The following is a 24,975-nucleotide window of genomic DNA, read 5'->3' on the forward strand; positions in this document are numbered from 1 at the left end:
ATGGTACGGAGGCCCTTTCTCTTGCCACCCCCTATAAGAGCCTTTAGGATAGAGATTAGGTATGTCATCAAGGATTCCCCTTTACAAGTATCCCCAAATTATCCCACCAACCAGTTCTTAGAACCAGGACTGGTCCAGTTCGAACTTGGACTGGCCAAACCAGTCTGTCTCATTTCAAACTGCAGTGTTAATCCAGCCAGCTCACACATCCTTACTAGCCAGTGCAACATCCTTGCACTAATTCAACATATCTGCACTGGTGCAACATTAGTCTGGATGTTAGCCAAAGGAATGGAAGATAGGGCTCGTGCTCACTCACCAATTCAGCTATAGCTTATATTTAGGGACTCATTTCTAATCTCCTTGGTGGGCAAATCTGGGTCTGTAGGATTCATTTTCATGCATTTGTGTGGCTAGAGCATTAGCACACACATGCTCTCTCTCTCTTTTTACTTCTGAAGTATTCTTTTATGCTGCCGCTACACTGTAAATTTCAATTGCATATTGCAATATTAGAGACACCTCTGAAAGTGATTACCGATCTTATTTCCCTTCTCAGCCTACACATTAGTCTGTCTCCGAGAGGCTTACTCAGAAAATTTCAAAAAAAGACTGGAATCTTTCAGTAAAAGTCATAGGTCTGAGATGAAAATGCATTGACAATCTCCCCTATTAACTTCTTCTATGTGATTTTCTCCTGGCACATTGCAGTAATGTGCTGGTTGCTTCCAGTAAAAATCACATCACATTTTTCTTTGGCCATTGGTAGTGCTTTAGTATTTCCACCCCTTTCTTTTTAAAAATGGCATCATCCCCACTTACAATGCTTATTATTTCTCCTTAAGGATAGTCTGTTGACTTTGACAATTTATCATGCTCATACGCTCACAGTAAAATATAAGACATTTTCAGAGTACATATGTACACATTGCACATCTCTGTTGGTCTATTAGCATAAGACCCAAGTATGACAAAATCGGGGGTACTTTTATAAACGTTGTACATGCTATTGATAAAAAAATGTACATTGAAACAACATTTAAAATGGTCAGTGCAGCTACGTGTTCTGCACTGCTACTAAAGCTTCGCATAAGGCCTGGGAAAAACTATAGACTTCTGCTGCTTAGTAAGCAACATCAGGCTGTGACATGACCAACGGGCCTGTTGAGCTTCTGCCTCATTCCCACCAGTCTGCATTGCTGCCACATCTTCCTCTGTTGCTCCTGGTGTCTGCCAGCATGCCAGTCCTGGTGCCATGTCATAAGGGAATGTCAGGCTTGAGCATGGATTGGTCTTGGAAGACGCCCATGTGGAGCAAGTGGAAAGGGGAAAGGGGAATAGAGATGGCCTAGTTACTATTAACTTGAGTAATATTGCTGTAGCTAGAATTGTGGTGGTGGAGAAGAACATCTACTACCCACCCTGGTGGATTATCTCTTCTTCCCCAGCCTCACATTAACCCCCACTGCTTAAAGCTTATTGATCTATTGAAGGAGCTGCTGGTGAGCACTGGTGAGAGTGGGATAAAATAACTTTTAAAAGCAGCAAATGTACCTACTGCCAGCATCTTATATGGCCCGCATCCTGTATGGCCCAGTGGCAGCTGACCCAGCATCCAATGGGAAGGGTTCCCCATCACTCAGCTGGCCTCCGTGCATGTAAGGTGCCCATTTGAGGTGTTGTTGTGGCAGAAAATTCCTGTGCTGACCTCTCATAAGAACATAAGAACAGCCCTGCTGGATCAGGCCCAAGGCCTATCTACTCCAGCATCCTTTTTCACACAGTGACCCACCAGATGCCTCTGGGGAGCCCACAGGCAAGAGGTGAGGGCATGCCCTCTCTTCTGCTGTTGCTCCCCTGCAACTGGTAATGAGAGGTATTGTGCCTCTGAGGCTGGAGGCGGCCCACAACTACCAGACTAGTAGCCCTCTCAAATGTCTGCCGCACATGCACAGATGTCAGCTGAGTGGTGGGGGCAGGGCACCCTCCCCACAGGATTCTGGGTCAGCTCGCACATTGATTTTTCTATGTGTTGGGAAACTGAATTAAAACTAGGAACATAGGAAGCTGCTACATATTGAGTCAGACCATTGGTCTATCTAGCTCAGTATTGTCTTCACAGACTGGCAGCGGCTTTTCCAAGGTTGCAGGCAGGAATCTCTCTCAGCCCTGTCTTGGAAAAGCCAGGGAGGGAACTTGGAACCTTCTGCTCTTCCCAGAGCGGCTCCATCCCCTGAGGGGAATATCTTCCAGTGCTCACGCTTCTAGTCTCCTATTCATATGCAACCAAGGCGGACCCTGCTTAGCTAATGGGACAAGTCATGCTTGCTACCACAGGATCAGCTCTCCTCCCACAGGTCTATAGAGGGTGCTGGTAGCAGGTATGTTGGACACTTTTTAATTCTTCCATCTGTGCGCACACACCCCTGGAGCAGGGCTCAATAGCAGCTACTGATCTATTTATTGTCCTGTCACCCTTATACTTCTCTTATTCAACATGGATCAAGCTCACAGATTCCAGTTTTTTACACTGTACGAAACAACACGATTGACATCTAGACTAAATTACTCATAGATATTCCCATTGAAATTAATGGGACAAATTAATTATGACTAACTTGTCCCATTAATTTAAATAGGACAGTTCATAAGTAACTTAGTCAGGATATCAGCCCATGTATGTTAATAGCAGATGGAACATTAGAGTTGCAAACCCTCCAGGACTGACCTGGAGTATCCAGGAATCCACAGCAGTCCTGGATATTTTGATCTTGTGGCTTGATCTTGTGAAAACTATTGGTGGTGGGAGACAGTGTCCAAGAATAGTTTCAGTCAGAATTGGCAACCTTCTGCAAAATTCAGGCTGTTATGTGGGCTTTCTCCAACTTCCTTTATTAAGTTATTCAAATAACACATCTATATTACTCCTACGCTTATATGAAGTGAACAATTACTGTATGGCAGATTTCAAAGAAATCACTGTAGCAGAAATTAACTTTGCATAAATTATCCAGAGCAACACATTTAATTAATATAAATTAGGAATTTGAGAGTTTCAATTAAACATGTGTGCGCTGACATGGAGGCAGGTGGGAGGATGCTACTAGCAGCCAGTCACCCTCAGGTTTTCTCTCTAGGGTCACACTTTTCAAGAAAGTGTCAAATACTCCACAGGATACAATATTTTTATCTCCTGCGCACGAATTTACTCTGGTTCTTGCCAATTTCACAGTAGGAGCTAATGGAGGGCGAGTAGCTATTATCCAGCTCTTTATAAACTCGTTCCATAAAGGGAAGGATGTCAGAATGAATGCTGCTCAAAACAATGGATAGATTTTCCAAGCTTTATCCCCCAGTTTCTAAGGCACCTCCCCAACCCCCTCAGTTGGGAAATTTTGTTATATTTATGTCTTTGGCTGTTTCCCCTGAAGATGTCCCTATCCCCACACAGAGAATTTTGATCTACTACTACTACTACTACTACTACTACTGAGATGTATATACCACTCTTCAACCAAAGTTCACACAGAGGTTTACAGAGAAAAATAATAAATAAGATGGTCCCCAAAGGGCTCTCAATCTAAAAAGAAACATAAGGCAAATACCAGCAATAGCCACTGGAGGGCAGCTGTGCTGGGGCTAGATAGGGCCAGTTGCTCTCCCCCTGCTAAATATAAGAGAATCACCCCTTGAAAAGGTGTCTCTCTGCTCAGTTAGCAGGGGTTACATGTCAATTTACATGTCAATAGCAGCTCTAGCCAAAGCAAACATCCAAGGCTGAATGAGTGGCAAGATTTAATTATTTGCATGTATATCCCGCTCGTCCTCCAAGGAGCCCAGAGCAGTGTACATGGTGATGTTTATCCTCACAACAACCCTGTGAGGTAGGTTAGGCTGAGAGAGAAGTGACTGGCCCAGAGTCATCCAGTGAGTTTCATGGCTGAATGGGGATTTAAATTTGGGTCCCTGCCCCCCAGTCCTACTCCTAACCACTTCACCACACTAGAGGATACTTCCCATGAGAGAATTCTGACATCACATTTTGACTCCTGCATTTGCTTTCCCAAAGTCTCCCACAGGGGTGGCCCTGTCATGAGATGAGATGCAGCAGTTGCCTCTGGCAGCGGATTATAGGGTGTAGGCAAGATGCTCCCTGCCACCGCTATTGAAGTAGGTCTTTGAGGGCGATCTGACCCTTGCACATTTTGCAAGGGATTTGGGGAGAAGACACTTTCAGGTTTGAGGTGGTCAGTTTGAAAAGGAAGATAGCTCCCACTATGGGCATGGGGCAAGGCAGTATTTGGCCCCAAGCACTGCAATACCTGGGGCCACCCCTGTTATCCTAGGACACATGCAATGTGTAGTATCTACACATATTGATTTTTAGGTGAAAATTCTTGTTTTTATCATGGGACTCTTCCCTCACCTCTCCCAGACAATGCTATGATCTAAACAGATTAGAATATCAATATCAAAGACACTGCAATGCCATGCAGACAAGAAACAAACACATTTTGTGGTTTTTAATTTGGGAGCTATATAGTACCTTTTTTTTTTTTTTGCTTTGTTTTTCAAATATATTTCTCTTTCCTTTCAAAATATTTGCTCCTTTTCCTGGATCTTCAAGGATAATGATCATAGCTCTCACTGCGGAACTGAAAGCCAATCAATACCTCTCTTTAATTAAAGGCAGGATTGTTCTTGAGCCATACAAGCCACTCCTTTCTGACTGAAGTGAAGCAAAATCTTTATGGCAGTGTGAGTCAGAACTAGCTTTATGCCATGTTGCACACAGAGCGACTCAAATGCAAAAACAACAAGCATTTATGTTATCCTACTAGCTTTCTTCTAAATACTTATGACTGTGAATGTAGCCTTTAAATGAAAGGCATTTGAGGAACATTGTAGCTCGAAATCAGAGCCATAATGAAGGACAGTGACATGTGTATTTAACACAGAGGGGAAACATTCAGTATAATACAAATATGAAAGTGTAAAGGGGAGGAGAAGCAGCAGTTAGTGAGGAGAAATGTTACCATCACTGTTGGAAGTGAAGAACTCTGCGCTGTCTCAAGTTTCAGTGACAGAGGGGGACAGACTAATGGGTCAGAGGGCTAGAGGGGTCAAGACATTGGTCATTCCTGGAAACATGGGGGTGGCAAGTATCTCATGGCATATCTGCTGGAGAAAGGCAGTCTGGAGAAAGGCTGGGTGCGCCACAAATGGTCATTACCTGTATTTTAAAAAACCTCATTCTGCAAACGTATGTGTTGTTGGAAGTGAAGGACTCTGCGCTGGCTCATGCCTCAGTAACAGAGGGGGACAGATCAGTGAGTCAGAGGGCTAGAGGGGTCAAGACATTGGTCATCCCTTCTCTCTACTGCTGCCTCTGACACTATCCCTTTGATATGTAGCTTGCTACTCTCAGGGACTTCCTTCCTTCCTTCCTCCCTCTTCCTCTTCCCCTTCCTTCTCCCTTGCAACACCCACGCTCCTCTCTCCCTGCACCATGTGTGCAGAGATGCAGAAACCATCCCTCTGCATCCAGCTAGCTAGCTAGATTAGAGATCCTGTCTCTCCACTTTACTATCTAGAATGGAGTTCACCAATAAAGACTTCTTATATTGATTTGAAACTATGAACTGGCTCCAAGTTTCTTTTACTCTCAGCATACACGCATGCCTAGGCAGATTCCGCTGTGTTGTGCCTCAGTGCACTCTGCTGTAATAGAAGGTTATCTCTTACCAGAGATAATTCCCAACAATCACCACCTGCTGATGCTTCTCCAGCTCTTACCCTGGGCCTCACAGAGGCCAATAGAACCAAATACTCTGTTGAGTGGGAGGAGGAAGAGTAGGAGAACCTAGTGAAGTGAAGCATCACCACTGCCATCTCCACTTATCACTACTTCTTCAGCTAGGACCGAACCTCTCCTCCCCTCAGAGAGGCCAGAAGAACCACCAGCTGCTCTATGAGCAGGATGAGGAAGAGGAGAAGAAGTCAGTGAGGCAAAGTGTTGCCAACTGTCTGCTGATGCTTCTCCAGCTGCAACTGAGCCCCTGTTCTCTTCATATAGGCAGTAGAACCAAATGCCCTGTGATCAGGAGTCAGATGAAGAGAAGAAGCAGCAGCAGCAGTCAATGCCATGAAGTCTCACGATCACCATCTTCATCTACTGCTGCTTCTCCATCTAGGAGTGAATCCACTCTTCACATAGCCCCCTAAGACACCAACTGTCTGAGCAAGAGCAGGAAGAAGGAAGAAGGAAGAAGGAAAGAAGAAACAAGAAGCCACCAAAATTCATTGTGTTAATGATTTGCTGTTTGTATCTGTTTGATGTAAGCCACTCTGAGTAGGGATGTGCACAAACTGTTTGGAGCCCCCCCCCCCCCCGCCACCTCATTGCCTCCTCGGACTGGAAGTGACCAGAAAAACCTGGCCCACATGCGTGAGCACAACATGCATGAGCATGCACCCAATGTGCACACTTGCTGGGTACTTCCAGTCCGAGGAGGTAACGGGGCAACAGGGAGGTATGCTGCTGCCCCACTCGACTGTTTTTAAAGAGAGTGCCAGCAGGGGAAACACGGTGGTGGGAGGGGAAGTGCAGCCTCTCAAGTCCTTAAAGTTACCACCTCCCCCCCGCCCCGGCCTTTGAACTGGCAGAAAACCCACAGTAAAGCCTGCTGTCTGGGGAAGCTGCAGGGTACATTACAAATGCAGTTCTAACCTTAACTGCTTTTTCACTCCATTGCATCACTTGTGCCCCCCCTTGAACTGCCTTTCTTTTTTCTTCCATGACTCATACTTCCCTTGAGCTGCTTTCTTCTCCACACAGTCACTACTTCCCCCTATCAATTTATTAAACCAACTGATAATAATTATGCTTAGTGCAGGGGTGTAGCTATAATCGAGCAGATAGGTTCAAGGAACCCGGGGGCCCCAGCTCCTGAGGGCCTTCTAGCTCCACCCCTGCCTATTTTCTTCATTATCTCCCTCACTCCGAGGAGCTGCTAGGAGAGGGCTCCCCTTTTCCCTAGCTACGCCCCTGACTTAGAGCATAGCTCATTTCAAGTGTTCACAATTCTTTATATATTTTCTTATAGCCCACATATTGTACATCATTACGCCAGCATTTCTGATTGGCCCGTGCTGCTGTGAGTATCTAAGAAAGCTCTGGCCATCTTTCAATACTTAAAATTGCACACTGGCACTTCAAGAGCACAACTTTCATTGTTTCCAATTACATTACTTGATTGCTGCTAATCTTTGTGTGGGCATGAGTGTGGGTGGGTGTTCCTTATGGCAGTTTTTTGAATCTTCATTAATCGGTGATCCACTGCATGTAATAATTTCTATAGTATTTAATCAAGGCTATAGTCATGACAAACTACAAACAACTTTGCCTAATTCAGTCCCAGTAGGTGCAACCAAATTGGTAGATTAGAACAGGTGGAATCCATCCATCGTGAGTTGTATTTGGGTATCTTAACTCCTTTCGGCCACTAAAAACTACTGGAAATTGCAGCCAAAATAAATAGGATTTTTTAAAACTATGACCATAATGATTCTCCTTGTAGAACTTGCATCTGCAGCATCCATAGATATATCAAGTCAACCTCACAGCGATTCAGCCATGCTAGATATTATGGCAGGTAATCAGTAATAGCCATCTCCCACAAGGTACAGATGATGCTAGTTTTCTTCCCAGACAACAACCTAGCAATCCATCCAAATAGCAAGGAATCAGAGCATATCGGGAAAACAATGATTACAATGTAATACTGAAGGATAATACAAGGAGGGAGGAAAACTTTACAAGCCAAACCCCACATATTTGCTGTTATAGATATTCTTCACTGCAAGACACTCACCACCATTAGAAGGTTGCAAAAAAATAAAAGCCTGAGTCTTTATGAAGGTTCTGGTGCTGATACGAAGCTTTTGGAAGTGGTAATTCCTTCTTCAGGCAGGAAGAGAAAACACAATCCATGTGTGACTAATACCTAAGAAGGCGGTAGTGGGTAGTATGAAGGAGAAAGATTTGCTGAAGTCTTAATGGTATTAAGAATTAATGTTAACACTGTGAAAATATTTTTCCCAATGTCAACAGCAACAGTTTGTGTCAAGTACACAGGATCAACAAATATACAAGAGATTATCTGGAAACACAGAAAAGAGTGTGCAGAGATGAAATACATTGCATTCCAGAATCAGGAAGACATGGTAATAGGGGGGCCTTATTAGGTTTTAAAAATGTTACAGGTAATTTCTAAGTCTTAAGAAGGTAAAGAAAAATGTAAGGAAACAACATACATTGGGCAAAATGATGGAAGGTTTATAGTCATTAAACATTAGCTCTTCCGAAGCTTAGCTACAGCTTACTTCAAAGCTCAGTTGTGCATAAGCGAATCACAGCTACAAATCCTCTTTGGGGATGTCTGGTGCACGTAGCAAAAAACACGCTTCGGTTGTGGTGGGGAGGGACTTATCAAGCTTTTCTTAGTGTGGTTTTAGAAAGCTGATTTCTCCCCTTCCAATGGCCAGGTTGACTTTTGAACACATCAAAGGATGTAATCTATCTCACATTGTGTAGTGTAAATGGGATATATCACATGATGGACTCCAGAGCAACCAGGCTGAAAACAAGATGCACAAATCTTGTTTTCTATAGTCAAATGGTATCATATGAGGCTGGCTCCTTTTTTCCCTTTCTTCTTTTTTTTTTTTTTTTAACCTTTGGCAAGTTTCCATCTGTGGGCCAGCTTGCCCTCCAATGACCACCATCCCAATTCCTTTTCTTCTCCATCTGCTTCATGGCCAATTCATTGCCCACAGGGCGGTGTTGAATACTTTTGTTACTTCTTGTTGTCTTTCTTGTTCATCCACCCAAAGGGGTGAGGAGCAGCAGAAGTGGCAGATCAAGGCTTTCTGGTGGGTCCAGCTCTCCCAGGACAGGAAACAACAGGTAGGTATAAATGGATAATTTTCACAATGGAGGAAAGTAAGAAGTGTGGACCCACAAGGATCTGTATAGGGACCGGTGCTTTTTAATTTATTCATAAATGCTCTAGAAGTTGGGGTAAGTAATGAAGTGGCCAAATTTGCAGATGTCACAAAACTATTTAGGGTAGTGAAATCCAAATTAGATTGTGAGGAGCTCCAAAAGGATCTCTCCAAACTGAGTGAGTGGGTGACAAAATGGCAAATGCGGTTCAATGTAAGCAAGTGTAAAGTGATGCACACTGGGGTGAAAAACCCCAACTTCACATATATTTTTATTTTATTTATCTATTAACATATTTTTATGCTGCCCAAAAGTTTACAACAAAATAAAACAAGCAGTTTACAACAAAATAAAAACAGAAAGTAAAACATTAGTTAAAACAAAAACAAAGTTTAAAACATTACAACAATTTTTTTAAAAAATTAAAAAGCATATTTTAAAACAGCATTAAAACCATTAAAACAATATTAATTATCTCCCAACAGCTGTGCTCCATGGGAGATTCCAGGGTATACCATATGCATCAAGATTATGCCCTTGTGGCTCTGGTAACGCTGAAACAACTGCTCATGTTCTTCTGTGTTGTGATTATTACAGAGACATAAGACGCCAACTAATTGCCCCACTTTTGATTAATTTTCCGGGTCATGGAGATGATTTTTATTTAAATTATTTTCTCACTAATCCTAATTCGGATGTTATTTACATTGTGGCCAAATATTGTTATATAATATGCCAAATGTGTATAAATGTAGTCTGATTTTATTTTCTTATTATTTTCTTATTTGTTTTATATTCTTGTATTGCTGGTCTACGACAGAAATAAAGTTTTACTTACTTACTAATATTAATTAAAAGCCTGGGTGAACAGATGCGTCTTTATATGCTGATGGAATCTGAGCTTTTGGTGACTTACCAGGAAAGGGATCTTGGGGTTGTGATGCACTACAACTCATTTAAAGTGTCAACTCAATGTGCGGCATCTGTGAAAAAGGCTAATTCCATGCTAGGGATCATTAAGAAGGGGATTGAAAATAATACTGCTAATATTATAATGTCCTTATACATAACTATGGTGTGGTCACACCTGGAGTACTGTATGCATACAATTCTGGTCACCTAACCTAAAGAAGGACATTGTAGAATTGGAAAAGGTGCAGAAGAGGGCAACCAAGATGATCAGGGGCGTGGAGCACCTTCCTTATGAGGCAAGGCTACAACACCTGGGCCTATTTAGTTTAGAAAAAAGACAACTATGCATGGTGTGGAGAAAGTTGATAGAAATTTCTCTCTCTCTTGTATAACACTAGAATCAGGGGTCATCCCATGAAACTGATTGCCAGGAAATTAAGGACCAACATACATAAGTACTTTTTCACACAACGCATAATCAACTTGTGGAATTCACAAGAGGTGGTGACAGCCAACAACCTGGATGGCTTTAAGAGGGGGTTTGGATAACTTCATGGATGAGAGGTATTTCTACGGCTACTAGTCCGGAAGGCTATAGGCCACCTCCAGCCTCAAAGGCAGGATGCCTCTCAATACCAGTTGCAGGGGAGTAAAAGCGGGTGAGAGGGCATGCCCTCAGCTCCTGCCTGTGGGCTTCCCAGCAGCAACTGGTGGGCCATTGTGTGAAACAGGATACTGGACTAGATGGGCCTTAGGCCTGATCCAGCGGGTCTGTTCTTATGTTCTTATGAGCTCTGAACCCAGCCCTAGCACTACTGCTCATAACGTGATAGTCCTATTCAGAATGTTATGTGCCATGTGTATCTAGGAATTTGTAATCCCTGTCCCTTTGTTTCCATGGATCTATCTAAAGATATTGATGTTTTCTTAATAATTTAAAAAAATGGTATTTTAAAATTTTTGCAAGCTGTCTTTGAATCAAAAGACCAAAGACAACCTAAAATAAATATTTACACACAAAAATGGAGAAACAAATAGTTAAATATACCTGCCTTCTGGCATGCTGACATCATATTCAGAGCCCTTATCTGAAAAATCAGTTGTGCTGTTTCCACAATTTCATATCCAAGCTGGCCATAACAAGCAGCTTCACTGCACAATACTTCCCTCTTTCAAAAGCAAACGTTTCTGTAATCAGTACAGTGTAGACTGAAACACTGTTGCATGCTTAATTTCTTATCATCTTTCAGATCCAGTCCCTTTTTGCTTTGTGTCAGCAAGGATGACAACCAATATTCTAAAATCTGTTGCCTGTTCATATTCCCTGGACTTAGAGGGCCAAGGGAATATAGTTTTCACATGTTTATTAAAAAGTGATATTTGAAGCAGCTGGTGCCAAATATTTTCCACAAAGTGAAATCCAAAGTAAAGTTCAGGGTTCCTCCCCAGTTCAAGCATCTGAGTGTCCTGAAGGGAAGCCGAATGAGTTTCTGTAAGAGAAGTGAAATTTCTCAGTGGGTTGCTGCACATTCCTAGGTCCAGGCCACACATCCCCCTACATTCAAACATATTTTAAAAATGTAACTGGAGCAGAATCTCCACATCTATATAAGAATGCACAAAGCTTCTAAGTGTCTAAGCAATGTTGCTGGTCTATCAAAACACCCGAAACGCTTTTCGCTTCCCAGGAAATTGCTTAGATGTGTTGCTTGAGCAGAAGCTTTCATATTTGTCTTGCATTTTGCTTAAGGCAAAAATGTGGTACTAACTCTAAGAACGTATCATGTAGGGAACGCTTCTGAGCTTTAAAATGATTCACACCTACAGGAACTCTGCTAAGAAAATGGCCGGGCTTCCTATTTTACTGTCAGTCCTTTCAGCTCCAGCAAGACCATAGGGAGCATTACTGTTAGGAAGACTTGCAGCATGCTAAAGCAGAAAACAACCCAGCAGCACTGGTTGGGTCATGAAAGGTCCAAGCCTCAAATTATTGCGGGAGGGGTCACAAGCCCTGGTTACTGTTATCCCCCAGTTTTAGGCAAATAATGCCCCAAATGCAGTAGCTAAGGGGGCCATCAGAAAAGCCACTTCCAGTAATTCAAGCACTGCATGGGTGTCTTATTAGGGATGTGCATGAGTCGATTTGGCTCCTCCTCTGAGAAGCGCTGAACCGGCTCGGGCACTGGCATTCAGACTAGCTCAGCAGGGAGTGGTTCCCTTAGAAAGCAGGTAAGGAGCTTCTTACCGGCTCGTCCCCACCCCACTGCTGTTCCGGTGGGGATGCTCACTCTCCAAAATGCTTCATGTGTCTGCAGCACTGTTCACTGCATTCTTCATGCAGTTTTTTGGAGAGCAGAGACCACTGCTGGAACAGTGGCGGGGGAGAGGAGCAGGTAAGGAGCTCCTTACCTGCTTTTTAAGGGAACCACTCCCTGCCCCACCACCAGCTGCCCCGAGCCATTCATGCACATCCCTAGGTCATACCTTCTTCAGATGGTGAATTTCTCCACTCTTTCATCACTCTGAGGTCACCATATATATTTCTTTGAATCAGTCCTACATCATTGCCCTGAACAGCAAAGATCTGACTTCCAGATCTGGCTTCCCAGCTGCTAATTGCGCAAATTCAGCCAGGGTATATAGGGGCTATTGCTGACCATCTCTTTGGCTGATCCATTCTTGCCTTATCCCAGCACCCCCACTCTTGCTCCATCCTTACCCCAGCACCCCTGCCTCTTGTTATCCAGATAATGAAACCACTGAAGTACCTCTGGCTGTAATGCTTGTAGAAACATATTGGGAAAGTTGCCCAGGTCTCATATCACTGCTATCTTCTCAAGAAGCCCTTAACATTGTAAATCTAACTTATTTTACAAGCTATAAGTTAATTAAAAGTATAGTTCTTAACTCTAAAGAGTAAGAGCTAATGTGACACAACACACTAAATTCTAATATATTTGAAAAATTAATATAATAGGCTGAAGAAATGCAGAGCAACAATGTAATAATTCAACTCTAGAGCTGGAGATAGGCAACTCATTAATCAAAGATGTAAATAATCTTCAGATTTAAAAGAAGTGGCTGTCAGTGGCAGACACAATTTGCTGCCGTCGCTGGGGATGTTTCTCGGAAGCCCAAAGAGAGCTCACACCCATGCTTAGATAATGGAGTTGAATATTCGCACCACTGTGCAGCATGTACCTGCAATATAAACCTGACACTTCAGTTCTAACTAAATCAGTTGTGACACAGTGAAGCAATCTATATCAGTGATCGGTGAATTCCCCTTAGCTCATCTTGATTTCCACTTGCTTTTTGAGATCTTGCTTTGGGAGCACTCGAGGAAATCCTCCATTCTTTTCAAGTGTTCAGAGGGGATCCCCAAAAGTAAACATATTAGGCAGCAAGACAGGACTGTGGTAGTAGCAGCAACAGTGGTGCAGCCATATGGGAGTGGAACCTGGACAAGATGGGCCCTTGCCCCCTAGGCCCCCACCTCTTCTCCTCGCTCTCTCTCTGTCTGTCTTTGCTGCAGAAGAGCAGTAAAGACATGGTGAGAAACCAAACAACTTCAGTGCACCCTCTCTCTCCTATGCAAAAGATATTACATATTCCATTTCTATGCAGATCATTTCACACACATACATGCGCACACACAGTCTTCTAGTTCAGAAACATTTTTTAATATATGTACCTATTACAATCACCTCATATATTATTAGTACATCAACCATGCTTTTCTTTTTCTTATTTGCCTGCTCTTTCATGCACTCATGTACACACAAACACCCTAGTCCCTAGTCAAAGTTTTCCACAGGAAACAGAGTCCCAGGTTCCACCTCAGAATTCAGTGGTAAAATGAACCCAGATGCTAAGGAATTGGGTGGGGGTGGGGGACAGAGAAAACGGCTAATGTTCTTACCCTGTTCTTTCTAATGAGGGCAGGATTCAAAACGGATCCTATGCTTCATACCTGCTTGTCCCCACCCCCCTGCTGTTCTGGAAGATCCTTTCAGCTCCGTCTCAGCTTGAAGAGGTAAGGAGGAGGAGTATCAGGCAGGCAGTATCTTTCCCTCCTCCTAGGAACATAGGAAGCTGCTTCCTACCGAGTCAGACCATTGGTCCATCTAGCTCAGCATTGTCTACACAGACTGGCAGCGGCTTCTCCAAGGTTATGAGCAAAGGTGTCTCGCAGCCCTATTTTGTAGATGCCAGGGAGGGAACTTGGAACTTTCTGCATGCAAGCATGCAGGTGCTCTTCCCAAAGTGGCCCCATCCCCTAAGGGGATATCTCACAGTGCTCACGTGTAGTCTCCCATTGAAATGCAACCCTGCTTAGCAAAGGGGGCAATTCATGCTTGCTACTACAAGGCCATTTCTCCTCCTCAACTTATGATTGTCTGGCTCCTCCTCTCCTTATGGTTGACTGGCTGATGCTCAGCAACATTCCACTTGATTTTGAGCCTGCTGGGGAGGCTGAGAGAAGGGTAGGCTGAATCTGAGCACTAGTCAGTCAATCAGGAGGAGAAGAGGAGGGGGAGGCACTGTGTGACACTCTTCCCCACACCCCTACTGGAGAGTAGGGGTGTGCATGAAACCGGTATGCCTGATTCGGTTTGAGTCAAACTGGACTCATATGGAACCGGGCATGTTCGGTTTTGCACCCCTGAACATGCCCCCCACTTGGCTCAAATTCGAACCAGTCCAAAGGTGCTAACAAAAAAAAATCCTCTCAAAACTCACCACCACCAGGGGTGCTGCCGCATCTGCAGGGGGAGGTCTCCGGAGGTTCCCCCTCCCCCTTTGAGCCACCCGCAGTCTCCATCTGCCCAGTTCGGGCCATTTTAGTCTCCATCTGCCCAGTTCTGGGCCTCTTCATGCTTGCAATGGTCATTTTTGGTGGCTGCCATGCATGACCGGTTCTGGTTTTGCTCAAGGCTAAACCAGGGGTGTGCCCTCGAGCAGGCCAGGTTTGCTGTTGAACCAGTTCTAGCCAGTGTGCACATTCCTACTAGAGAGCACTCATCTTACTTGAAGCTGAGGCAAGTCCTCCAATCAGGAGCCAGAAGCTTGCTAGTGAGTCAAGGAGATGAAAGGTGAAGGGAAAGAGCTGATGGGGCCCTCATCCCTCAGAGGCCTAGGGACATTTGTCACCCTTTGCTCAATTATAGGTGTGGCCCTGGGTAGCAAGGTCTCTCTCCTGCCCTGTTTCCCTCTCTTTCTCTGAAGACTTCTATCCTGCCTGTCTGCTTCTCAGCCTCCTTTTGGTTTCTAAAATATTGCAACAGCAACATTGCAGTCATAAAGAGCCCTTGGCAGCTGCATTCCCAAGACTGGGATGCTCCTGTTGCCAAGGAGAGGAAGGAAGGAAGGAACCAATACAAAAACAAAGAGAGAAGACTCCAAAGGTCTACTGAGAGCAATGTCTTTGGCCCAACCAAAGTTACTCTAGCATTCAAGACTGTTATAATGATCTCTTGAAAAGGTCATCTGCCCCTGAAGAAAAATCTGATTTGAAACCCATAGGAGCAAATATATTCCTCCCAGTGCATCTTTGAGGTGCCCTTTCACTTCATTTTTGGAGCCTTCTAGGCACTGGAAAGAGGAAGAGAGCAAAGGAGGATGGCCTTCAGGAAAATGGAAAGGGGGACATTGATAGCACCATCAGGAGCATTTCCAGATTGGGCTTTTAGCTCGCTTCTCTGGAATGGAGGGTGTGCATTCATATATTGGCCAGATTTACCCCAAAGTCCCAGCAAGCTATAAGGGAGCACTTCTCACACAGTTTGGGTTTTTCATTGTGCATCAGAGCATAACCCAATTTATGTCCAGGGTAAAATAATCCAATTGTGGGGGGCAGATTTGAAATTGCAGTAAAGCCTCGGAGTACACCCACATTAAAGACTGCTGTCTGGAAATGCTGTAGGTAGTTTTAAAAGAAGAGAAATGGAGTGCCAACAGATAAGAGAAAAAGGGCTGGCTGGAAGCACTGATGGGTGAACTGAAGCCCTATGGAAGCAGGGGATGGTCTGCAGATAATTGCTTCAGGCCTCACACCTGAATGAGACCACATTAACATTGAAAGAAAAATGAAATTGATACAAGGTGCAGTAAAAAGAAAACAGGGGCTCAAAGGAACATTCCACCCACAGGACTCTTAAAAATTATCTGGGGGAAACCCAGTAAAAGGCATGATGAGCCCAGGCCAACATTTGGAAGGGTCTGAGCTTACCTTATATAGGAATGAAATATTTCAAAATGGAGAAGTTCATATTCCAAACTCCCCCAAGTTTGAACTTTGCCTCTATCACTAGTCTGTACACATGGTCTATTGCCAGATATGGATGGGACAGTGTCCTATGATTTGGGGGCGCTCTCTATGCTCTTGGAACACAGACAGCACAGTCAAGTGGGATGTACATTTTACACACTCACCATGAAGAAGGTCACTAGAAGGTCCTCAGAATCCTCTTCAGTCTGCAAGAAAAACACAAAAGAACAATTTACTATAGTATCAGGTTCAGATGACCTTCCTCACAAACTCAGTCCAGATTGTACAATTCCAGAGCAAAAGGGGTACAAGGCATTCCCAGGGGAGACATTGCAGCTAGGTACAGTTGTCAGGACTCAGTCAGGTAGCAGAGTTAAAGCAGGAAAAGCCTGGGTCTCTAGAGATCAACACAAAGCTTGGGTACTCTGAGGCTCAGCTGAAGCAGGCTCCAGGAGACACATTGCTTCCAGTGTTTGGTTGCAGTCTTCAGACTTAATTTATAGCCTGGCTTAATTGCTCTCTGCCCTCAGCCAGCTGGCACAGATTCAGGGTTTATCTGGCTTGTTGAGCACCTGTTTACTTCTCCTGAGTACTTCCACCTGTTGTCAGCATTTCATCAATCTTCTCTCGTGATGAGGCAGAGGTGGTTTGTCATTTACCTCAGTGTTCTGCTCTCCACTCCCTGTCTCTGCTGCTTCTGATGGCCCTGCTTGTCCTGAAGCTCCAACTGGACCTCAGCTATCTTCTGTGGGCTGACAGCCAGGCTCTGCCTTTCAGGTACCCCTGCAGCTGCTGGAGGACTGCCAGGTTCCCCTTCCTCTTCGCTATCTGAGGACGGGGGCATGACACTGCCATATCACACTGAGTCTTCACTTCTGCCCTTATCTGGTCATTCCTAGTGATGCTGGAGTGGGGCTGGGAATTCTAAATGTAATGGCATTTTTCCACATACTAACGAGGTGTGTATATTAGTGCTGTAACAGAGAATCATTCATCTTTGGGAGAGTATTTGTAGAGGCACCCTCAGAGATGCACCTAGGTAATTTTGGAGCCTGGACCTAAAGGCCTTTCAGAGCGCATGCATGTGCGCGTGCACACACACACGCACACACACACACACACACCACATGGACTAGGGGTGTACAAACTGGTTTGAATTCACAACTGGTTCAGTTTGAAGGTTCTAGCTTGGACCAAACCTGCCTTTGAAATGGCAGTGCCAGTCTGAGTTAGAACTGAATCGAATCCAGTTTGATTCAAACTAGTTTGAACTGGTTCAAACCATTTCAGAGGCTCCAGCCACCATTTTAGACACTGGTAGCCATCTTGTGACACTTGTGTCACTTTAAGTGATTGGCTGAGCTCCTGCTTCCCTGATTGGTCAGATGTGTCTGGCCCTTTGGTAGGTTTGGAAATGTTGCCAGTCATTGAAAACTGTGACCCTATTGGTCAGGGAGGAGGGACAAGGGGGAGTTTCAAAGGAGGGAGGTTCAACTGATATTTAAAGACAAGCCCAGGCCTTGCAAAATATCTCTGCAGAGAGACTGCTGCCTGCACTATGAGAGAGCTGCTGCCGGCTGGAGACTGTCTCTGGTTTGTTTTTGGCTGCCCTGTTTTGCTTTGGTTTTTTTGTCCTTTTTATAGAATGTTTTTAAAAATCTTCTCTGCTTTTTAAAGGAACTTTTCTTTGCTGGCTGTCCCATTAAAAAAAAAAAAAATCTGCACTGAGTGAGTGGTTGGGCCTTCTTCTCCTGCTTCTAGTACAGTTAGCCAGACCAGAAGGCCTTTGGCCTGAGGCGTCTGGCTCATTTTTTTAATTCCCCCCTTTTCCTGACTGCCTTTTTTTTCTGGGTTGACTGAGTCCCCAGCCTCAGTGCAGTCACACAGGTTGTACTCTAGCCTTCCTGTTGTGCCCATTAACCTTTTTTAGAATTTATTTCTATTTTTAAAAATAAATAAATAAATAAATTATTGGAGCAGCTCCTTCTCCTCCCACACACTCCCCAGCAGCAGCTGAGTCTCAGGGTGTGGGGGAGGCTTCAGGTCCCAGGCCCAGTCTAAGCCCTCTGTCTGCTGCTGAATTTTGGGGGAGGAACTCTAGATTTATTTTTGTATTTTTGTGAGAGAGCGGGGGAGGGAGCAGGCATTTCCCTCCCTCCAATTTTTAAGCTTTTCTGTTTTTTCAAAGTGTGCTTTTGCACTTTTCTTTTATTCTTTTTATTTGCTATCTCAATGTTTATTTTAATTTATTTGGGGTGTGTGTGCACCTGCTGGCTTCCCATCTGCCCCCTCCACTGGCTTAGTGTGCTGCCACTGGTCAGGTGTGTTTTTTTGGCCTGTGTGCTGCATCTGATAGGGAAGAAGAGGACATAACAACAAGGGATGAGTTTATTGATTTTCATTACTCTTTCTGCCCCATAGTTTTTTTGGGTTTAAATAGGGCCTCCTTGGTTGGTTTGGGGGGAGGTATTTTTTCTGTATTTTTCTGTGCTTTTCTTTTGCAGGTTTTTTATTTGCAGGTCACCTTTAGTTCCTCCTGGTGTGTTGTGTTGTTTGGGTGGGTCCCTGCTACTAATAGCTAGTGGTGCTAGGTAGGGAAGATGTCTGAGCACAGTGTCCTGAGGAAGTCTCGGAGCTGAATGGCAGGCAGAGGAGGGAGGGGTGGCCTAACTGCTGGTGTGGGAGGTGTGGGGGGAGAGACGACAGCCCAGAGTGCCACAGGCACTCATTGCCTATTCTTTGTCCCCAGTGAGGTGATGGCATGAAGACTCTCCTGTGCAGAGGAGCCTGCTGCTGCCAATCCAGGTCCTGCAGGTGCACCACCAGAGCTGCTGCCCCCTACGGGGCCTGACAATGTGGTGGGCTCTCCTGCCATTGAAACTGGGGGGGGGGGGGTGGAGGGTAGGGGATCAATGACTGGGAGTATGGCCAGTCTTTCTTGAGCCCCCTAATGCTCTTCTCGCCACTCAGTGGGGCCCCTGCTGTCCAACTCGTGATGGAATCTTCTGGGTCCTCTGGGGCCAAGACAGACTCTGAGGAAGGGGCTGTTGCTGAGAAGGAGGTGCCGCCTCAGCCAGGCCCTTGTGGCATGCAGGGTGGTGGGGGTGGTGGCAGTGGGTGGCCAGCAGCCCAAGTAGAGCCTCCGTAACCAAAATGGTCCAAGACGGGGGCCACCACAAGTGGCTACCACAGAAAGTCACCAGGAAGTTGGAGGCCACCAAGAGTGGTGTCTGGAGGCACTTTGAGGTCCCTCAAAATGCCCCAATGTCCACTTATTGTCTTCACTGCAGGGCACAGGTTAATTGGGGGAAGGATGCTAAGCATCTGGGGATGATCTACATGTGGCGACACATGTGGTGCTGTCACCCAGGTCTCCTTACCTCTGCTGACAGCACTAGTCCGCTTAGTGTACCTGCAGGTAGTGCTGACAAGGGGTGTGTACCAGCTTCTTTGAAGCAGGGGATACTGCCACTCAAGCAGTGAACACAGGCGTCGGGGGGGGCAAGAAGTGTCCAGGTCATGTGGGCACACATCTCCTCACCCCTCTCATAGGGGAGATGATGGCCACTGACAACCAACCTTTTCAGGTGGTTGAGAACTCCGGCTTCCACCAAATACTCCAGATGCTTGCCCCTGACTACACCATCACCTCAAGGACCACCTTAAGTCAGAGTGTGGTCTGTTCCCTGTATAAGCGCTGCAAGGAGCTTGTGTCAGGGATGCTGCGTGCAGCAGTGCCTGGCACCACCATACATTTCACGGTGATCTCTAGAGCAATGTGAGTGGAATGCACACTGCTTTGCTGTTTTTGCTTGAGGGATTTTAGCCTGTTTCAGTGCAATGAACACTGTGTGACCTTAATTGCTGTAAACTTAGAGTTCACAGCAATTATGATCAGTAGGTCATACACTGAAGCTATTCACATGGTTACTCAAAACAGGCTGGGTTTCCTTAGTCCAGTTTTGAGCAATCGTGAGAACTACTGGGCTTGTGGATGAGCCCAGTGCTTCTCTGGCAGCTAGCCCACCTAACTACCCCTCACCCTTGTTTATTTTATTGTTTGTCAGCTGTGGCTGCTTAGCGCTGCTGCGGACACACTGAGGTGGGGGGAGGGGGGAGGGGACCCCAGCGGCACCACACACTCGCATGTTGCCTTCCTGTGGTTCGGGGGGCCCGGGGCACTATAAGATACTTTCGTGTCTCTTTAGTTGCATCACTGTCTCTGGGATTATGGCCTTCTAGGGGCACAAAACCAGGTTGGGTGGTAGGTTCCGATGGGTGCCAACTACCAACCAAACCCCAAAACAATGGGGCACACATGCAATATTTAATGATTTTAAAAAGATTTTTCAGTTTCCATCCTTTCTGCCATATTATTATTACTATTATTATTTTACATGTTATATCCCACTTTTCCTCCAAGGAGCCCAGAGTGGTGTACTACATACTTAAGTTTCTCCTCACAACAACCCTGTGAAGTAGGTTAGGTTGAGAGAGAAGTGACTGGCCCAGTAACCCAGCAAGTATCATGGCTGAATGGAGATTTGAACTCGGGTCTCCCCGGTCCTAGCCCAGCAATCTAACCACTACACCACGCTGGCCATAGGGAATAATGGGGATTTGAGGTAGCCCAACCAGCCCATTTCCCCCCCTTGGGGGGTGCCTAGGTACCCCAAAGAAGCTTTGGAGCCAAGGCACATTGGGCAACAACTTCCCCTTCAAATCCCAAGCTGGTGGGGTGCATGGTTGTTTTTGTTTTTTAGGAATGTTTTAGTTTCTGGCCCATTTTACCTGGACTGGCTGCACCTGGTCCTCAGTGCCCCCCTCCCTCCCCAATGAGAGATCGGGCAGGTGGAGCAGGCCCTGCCACAGGGCTTCAGGGTTGATGGAGGGTAGTTAGACGTGCATATCCTTACCATGAGGTAATCTACACTCACAGGAGTTTTATATGTACTTCAGAGTGCTTATGGACTGGGCTGATAGCATTTGCAATTTGATATCTATCTCTTAAATACAACAACACATCATATTGAAAGAGAATTCTACCTCACCCGCAGTGTCACTACATTCTTATCCAAATAAACAGTTTTGCATTTCTTCCTATTTAAGCATGGGCTTTTCTGTATCTTGGGCTCCCTCTATCTTGCTATCATTTAATATTGTAGCATTATTTCCAAACTTGCTTCCAGTTGCCACTGACTGAAGCTTTCGAAATCAAGGAAACAAAGAGCATGTGATGAATCCTGTGCAGCCAGTGATTAAAGAGAATACATTAATCTTTTATCCTGGTCCATTTGGCGAGAATAGTTCAGTGTTCCTACATGGTGAACAAATGTCTGCAGCTGAAGGCAAAACACAAGAGGGGGTTCTACAAAGCCTTCTCTGCCTAATTCAGCTTGCATTCATTGAAAGAGCAAGGCAGCTAATCTAATTTCCAATGAGCATTCACTTGCACAGATCCTCAGTTATTATCCATGCTTTATTGCCAGCTCCAAAGTCAGGCATTCATATGATGACAAAAGATGCTCATTTTATTTGCTAATGAGGACAGGGTGGTTTTTTGGGAGGGTTGTTTTTAATGTGACGCGAGTTCAATATATATTGATGGGGAAATGCAAGATTAAGTAAGATCGGCCTCACAAAGCTACATTCACAGCAAGGGTGTAGGTCTCTAATGCTAACAAAGTGAGGGCTCGAAGACATCTGTATCTCTGGGACTGGACCAATTTGTACACCATCTGGCCGTGAAGCGATCAGCTTCTTCGCATCATAATGGAGCTATTTTGGCTCCATCAGTAAATGAGCAGCTTTAACAGCCATGGGATGGTTTAAATGTTTGGTACAAATACCCTGATAGAATTATGCTGCACTGTAGGGGAGACAGAGTGGGGTGCAATGGTCTGTAATCTGTATGCTAGCTGCTGCACATATTGGCACCTGGGACCAATGCACAGAAATAAAGAGGGGGCTTCTCCTCTCTTCTGTCACTAAGACAGGGGGAACGTGGCAGCTCTTGTCTTTTATATTTATCTCCTTCACCGACATCCATTTATTTGTATGTAATTATTAGAAACTCATCCATGTTGCCTGTGGACTTTCAGCATAGAGATGCGGAGAACACATACGACAAAAGTACACTTACTGTGCCTGTTAAGTAACAGTTTGTGTGGAAATTACAGTCATTAGGGTGAAATGGTAAATACTTTTTATTTCTGCTTAATACAAATTAAATCTGATTCAATGTGCTTGGGGGACTGGTGGTTATTCTTGCCAGGAATGCTGTTAAAGCTTGAGCTCATCTTGTCTGCAGACCTTTCATTAGAGCCAGAGAAGATTCCCAGCACCACTATTAGGCATTATCATCTTTTCAAAGCTGTTCAAAGAAAGTGTAATGCTTCAATTAAGCGAAGAGACGCATGGTTTTGATGAAGTTCTTGCTAGCTTGATCAATATTTAAACAGCTGTTATATGCATCTGTACAAGATGTACTCATCAAACTAGCCAGAGGTCGGTTACTACATAGGTTTGACTTGAATCAAGAAAGCTAATCTCTGCTGGAATATGAGATAATTCAGAGCAATGGACTGAGAAGGTTTGAAGTGGTTTAGTGCGAACTCTACCCAGTCAGCTGTGGAAAACCCTGAAGTTAACTTGCCTTAACCATGTCAGACCATTGGCCCATCTAGCTCAGTATTGTCAACACAGTAGAGGTGTGCACGAAACTGGAAAACCTAGTTCTGTTCAAGTAGAATGGACTCAAAATAACCCGGGTCCAGTTCTGTGTACACTAGAGTACCGGGCCCAGTCAGGCTCGAGTCTGAAGCAGTTCGGGCCCAAAGTCTCAGTTTAAGGAGGGGAGTGTAGTGACCAGCCTCTCCTTCCTTTAAAGAGTTAACAGAAAGTGAACTCTTGTCTTCTGACAGGCTGGTGAACTCCAGAACTCAACCAATCAGTACACCATGTGGGTGGGACCTAAAGAGCTCTTGCTGGGAATTCTGGGAAGAAGAAAGGAAGTTCTGAGCAAGAGGAGCACAGGAGAACATAAGGCTATGGAGTTTTGCTTCAGCAGGACAACTGTAGATCCTGGGGAGTCAGGATTGCAGGAGGCTTGATTTTCATCAGGAGCTTGGTGAGTTTAAAGAAAAAGGAAGCCAAGGCAAGAGGCTTTGGAAGGGGCAGGAGAAAGTGTTTTAGTAAGAATTTACTTTAGAATTTCTGTTTCTTTGGTGTGTGCATTTCCTAGATATCTGTTATTTGCAACTAAGTAACTAAGATTTTACTGTATGCCATCCCAGTATCATTCAGGGTGTTGTTGAAGTATTCTTGTAACCAAACTAAGTATTTTTAAGATTAGCTAACCAACCAAAAGCACCAGACAGAACCAGTCTATAGTAATTGGAAAGGATTCTGTAACCATTTAAGTATTCTTAAATGCAACCTAAAACTGAAGTTTAAGACAACCTGCTTTTGTAGCCTTTTGAATAAAAGGTTTTTTCCCTTTGTTCTTTACCTTTTTCAAGCCCCCAAGAGTGGTTATTGACCCAGCAGGAGGAAGGGGGGGGATTTTCTCTGGTGCAAAACACATCTCAATGAAAGCTGGGCCCAATTAACAATTTAACTCCACGTGCAGGCAGCGGCTTGGGAAAACTATTGGATTTATACACTTGTTTGTTAGCAAGGAGGAAAAGGTGAATGGGAATCTTTGATTACTCTAATTCCCATTCAGAGTAGCCTGTAGGAGAGAACTGGTGGCAGCATTTTAAATCTACCAGAAATACCAAATAGTTTTATGAGAAGCCCACCCAGGCAGCTTGCCAGGGATGATTCAGCATTCCCCCCCCCCTCATGTGAGCTGCTGTGAAACAAAGGCTTTAATTGGTTACAAAAGTGCTGCAATGAAGTGCTGATGGCACCACAAATATTTTTTACAAATATTTTTGTAAGAAACAAAAAGCCATACAATGTAAGGGGTAGCAGTAAGATTGTGGCATCTCCATGCAAAGCCAAAATGTATACAAGAGAGTGACCTATTCACAACAGCAGCCATTGCAAAGGACTACAGGGCTTCAATTAACTCAGTGTAAGAGATATAGCATTATCATTAAGACTGCTATTGTGAATGTAACACATGGTTCTTTTCTTGTATACACTGGCCCATATCACAGACCTCTGGCTACACTTCGCATTTCATGGGTTATCCGAGCCTCTTTTGCCCTGATGGCCCCCTAGTGAAAAACTTACATTTTGGGGCACCAGAAAGTGCATACCAGTGCACAGATACAGGAGCATAGCCAACGGAGAGGGGGCTCATGTTCAGCCCTCTCTTGGAGGCCCCTCGCACATGCCAGCCATGCTCCCTGCATGAGATGTCACATGCAAGTGGTGCAGCCAGCACCCACAAGGGTCAGCACAGCCCTCCTGAGTTCATTTCTCATCTGACAACAAAGTGGATTGTATGTTTTCTTCTTTCTCTTACTCTCTCTGAGGGCTACAGCTTCGTTATCAGCTGGGAAATGAACCCAAGGAGGGCCATGTTGACCTTTCTGGGTGCTGGCCATGCCCTACTATCTGTGATGTCATATGCAGGAGTGTGTGGCCAGCACCCAGAAGGGCCAGCACAGCCCTCCTGAGTTCATTTCCCAGCCAACCTAGTTGCTGGCTGGGTGTTTTCTTTGTTCTTGGATTGAGGGAGAGAACGAAGAAAAAAGGGAGGGTTGAGCCAGGCAGCTCCCAGGAGCTGGGTGGCTCAGGTTCTCTGCACCCATCCATGCAATTATAGCTCTCC

This window comes from Hemicordylus capensis, chromosome 5, assembly GCF_027244095.1.
Source record: "Hemicordylus capensis ecotype Gifberg chromosome 5, rHemCap1.1.pri, whole genome shotgun sequence".
Lineage (NCBI taxonomy): Eukaryota > Metazoa > Chordata > Lepidosauria > Squamata > Cordylidae > Hemicordylus > Hemicordylus capensis.